This window comes from Poeciliopsis prolifica, unplaced genomic scaffold, assembly GCF_027474105.1.
Source record: "Poeciliopsis prolifica strain line A6 unplaced genomic scaffold, Auburn_PproV2 SCAFFOLD042, whole genome shotgun sequence".
NCBI classification, from domain to species: Eukaryota; Metazoa; Chordata; class Actinopteri; order Cyprinodontiformes; family Poeciliidae; genus Poeciliopsis; species Poeciliopsis prolifica.
The window spans coordinates 5,047,601-5,051,477 of record NW_026562417.1 but is presented as its reverse complement, the minus strand read 5'-3'; positions in this window follow the sequence as shown (position 1 = coordinate 5,051,477).

Below are 3,877 nucleotides of genomic sequence, written 5' to 3'. Positions count from 1 at the left end.
GAAAACAATAGAACAAACTTAAACTTGAGTGCTTGATTTTGTTGTTGCTCTTTGATTCCTGAATAGTTTAAATAGATTTAATTAATGTATTGCATTAATATTACAACAATATTGTGATATAGAGCTCAGATGACACTGTTAGATCAAACCCTCTTTCCATCATGGGAGAAGACATGGAGGTGGTTGAGGAATATAAATACCTCATGTTCATCTGGACAACAGACTGGACTGGAGATGCAACAGTCTACAAGTGACAGAGCAGACTGGACTTGTTGAGGAAGAAAAGATCCTTCAAGTTTTGCAGCAAGATGGTGCAGATCTTCTTTCAGTCTGTTGTTGAGAGCGTTATCTCTTCTGCTGCCATTTGTTGGGGCAGCAGCACCAGAACCAGGAAGTTAAAAAGGTTCAACAGCCTGACATAGAAGGCTGGTTCTGTCCTGGTTTTGATTTGAGGACAACTGGAACTTTTTGAGATGATTATACAAAGAAGGATTCTTCATAAAAACAACAATATTATGGAGACCCCTGCCCATCATTTTCATGAGACTGTGGTGGGAAAAGATAGTGTCTTCAGTTAGAGGCTTCTTGAGATTTGCTGTAGTACAGACTGCTACAGGAGATATTTTCTGCCAACACCCATCGCTATCTTCAATGACTCTGAAAATGTTTATTATTTAATGAGTTACAACAACATTTAATACCGGTTTGGGTTCAATAAAGTATTTTGAATATTGTTGTCAGATCTGACTTTACTTCAGACACAGAAATAGAAATAAGGATAATGCAGCTTTCAACATTTTAAACAAACCAGAGCATTGGGAGTAATTTCAACAAAGCAAGGAGTTTAGTGGAAAAAAAGCAACAGCTCCAAACAAAATCAAACCAGAGGATCAAACATATGACAACAAGAAACCAAAATTCCAAAGTGTATCATCACTTCCACATTAAATGAGTTCACACAGCAGAAGAGCCGTATGTCATGATGTTTTAAATATTAAACGCCTCTATTAATGGGCTGAACAGGGACAAAGATTCTGTTTCTATTTTGGATGACAGGTGATGAGTTATTTTATCACCACAGTCTATCAGATCCAACATCCAGAGAACTTTCCCTTTAACTTCATGTAGGAGCTATTTCTCTATTTTCTGTTGAATATTCAGTCAGTGGGTGAGCAGGTGAGGTAATAAGGCAGGAAACAGGGCAGGAAAAGCACCTTCCACCATGCTGTTTGCCTGGAGGCTTGGAATAGACCAACATGGAGCCATATAAAGAACCTCTGAACATGTCAGCTAAGATGTTTTACTCTCCTTAGTTTGCATTACACATTTTGAGGAGCAGGGGCTGTTGTCCTAGATGCAAAAATGATGGATATTATTCAAGCTTAATGTGACAAATGTAACAACATATTTTAGAAATTGAAATCCTACTTCTCATTTGTAATGAATTTCTGTCTTAACATCAGAGGGCTCCATTCTCCTGTTCCCATGAATGAGATCATCTCAGTGTCAGTCTAAAGACAAACCATAACAGTTCATTGTTCCTGAGAGAAAACACGCAAAAAAGTACTTTGGAAGCTGAATTCTTTACATCCTGTAGAAAGGAGAATCAGCGCTCGGTTTGCAGAAGAAACACTGAACAGGAGATAAGACTCTGACATTTATATAATAAAGTAATAAGATATGAGTTAGTAACAAGATAATGTTAATATTTTCATTTATTTGGGTAAACTTTATGTGGTCATTATGAAAATTGACACTGAGACAGATTATGCCCTCGTGATTACACTGTCCTTGTGTAACAGCTTCCCCTTTATGCCCGTCCCGTCATACACACAGAGGAGGCCAGTTGGTTGAATTTTCTGTAATAACTGTAATAAATGGTCAACACAAATTAGTACAGTGAGCTCCACTACTGGTCCATCAGCTCTCCGCATACACAGTAGAGCGCTCAACAGACTGCGTCACAAACAATCATTACAATCTGGCTTAACAACATATTTTTCTAACAAATGATCGTATAGTGATATTTGATTATTAATACTTCTTTAAAATTAATTTAACACATTCTATTCTATTTCCTATAAATAAAGAAAAAAAAATAGACAGACAACAATCAAATTTAACTAATAAACTAATTAACAGTAACTTCTAACTGAAACAGGGAACAAACAAACTGACAAGCTGGTAAATACAGCAAACCGACAATACAACAGACAAACCGACAACTCAACTGAAGAAAAACTGACAAACATAACTGACAAAATAATTTACTAATAAATAATATAATATAATTACCTGTAATAAATGGTCAACACAAATTAGTACAGTGAGCTCCACTACTGGTCCATCAGCTCTCCGCATACTGCAATAAAACTCCACGTCAGTCTTTGAGCACACCTACTATGACTATTCAGAAAAGAACTGGATTTGGTGACTTACCACAGTAGAGCGCTCAACAGACTGCGTGGAATTTACGGTTTAGCTTTGTATTTATAGGCAACCAGTAGGGGGCGCCAAAAACCATTCATCACATGGTAATTACAAAACATATTTTAGCAAGAATTTCATCTTAATACCCGTTACATACACCCCCCTGAAATTCTGCTAAATATGAAAAATATGATCAAACAAAACAAAACAATCAAATAAAGTGGGTGTACTAAGGAAAAAGCAAAAAAAAGAAAAAAAAAAAAAGTGCAACACTAGGAACGAAAGTGGGTATACTTGTCAGTGCAAAAACTCTGCCAAAAGGGAGTATGTAAAGAAAGGAGTTGATCAAATTCCTAACTAAACACAGACTCAAAAGTGCCCATTACACCTTTGAAATGTAACACTGTTCCTATGACCCTAAAAGCACTACTCAAGCACCTCTATGGTTAACACGGTTTTAACTCTGCTACTTAAACTGAAAATGCATTTGAAAAAAATGAAATTAGGGAACTAACAGACACTGCAGATAAAGAAGTTTCATCTACTTCTTGATTATTCATCTCACAAATAAGACGTTTGGGAGGCCTGATGGAACTACAGTCCCTAAGAATACGACGGTCAAGCTTTGTAGAAACAATTTGAGGTGAGGAGCCTGGAATGTCTGAACAGTCATCGTTTGGAGCAGCCGTCACAGGAGCGTCAACGTCTGTGAGGTATTTGTCAGGAGCGAACATGTCTGTGGAAGGGGCTGTCATCATGTCTGAGGGTAGAATGTCACTGTCACTGTCACTGTTCTCCGGCTCATCAGGTGTGTCTGGACATAGACCACTTCCATGCGCAGCAGTAGTACTGTCAGATTCGTGGTCCTCAGCATTCTCACATGGCAAGAAGCTAACAGAGAGTAGCAGGTTTCTGTGGACAACTTTCTCTCTGCCCGTTAGGACATCTTGAACTCTGTAGACATTGATATCAGGCCTGACTGATATGACCTCATAAGGGGTAGATTCCCACTTGTCTGCAATCTTGCGTTTTCCTTGCACTCCTCTGTTGGCAATCAGGACTCTGTCTCCAATGACGAGAGGTGAGCCTTTGATCTTACGGTTGTACAGGTTGGCATGGCGAGTCTGTTCCTTGAGACTGTTTTTCTGCACAATTTGAGCAGCCTTGTGTAGATCTTTTTTTTGGTGGGAAACAAAGTCTGAGTGGTTGACAACAGTGTTGTCGGTAAGGGTATGTTGAAACATCACGTCAACAGGTAGACGAGGGATCCTTCCAAATAGCAGGTAGAATGGTGCGAACCCTGTTGTCTCATGCTCTGTGCAGTTATAGCAGAAGGTTAGTAGTTGTAGCATTTGTGGCCACTTTGCTTTTGGCTGAGGAGGAAGGGATCTGATCATGTCTCCCAGAGTCCTGTTGAATCTCTCTGCAACACCATTCCCCATGGGGT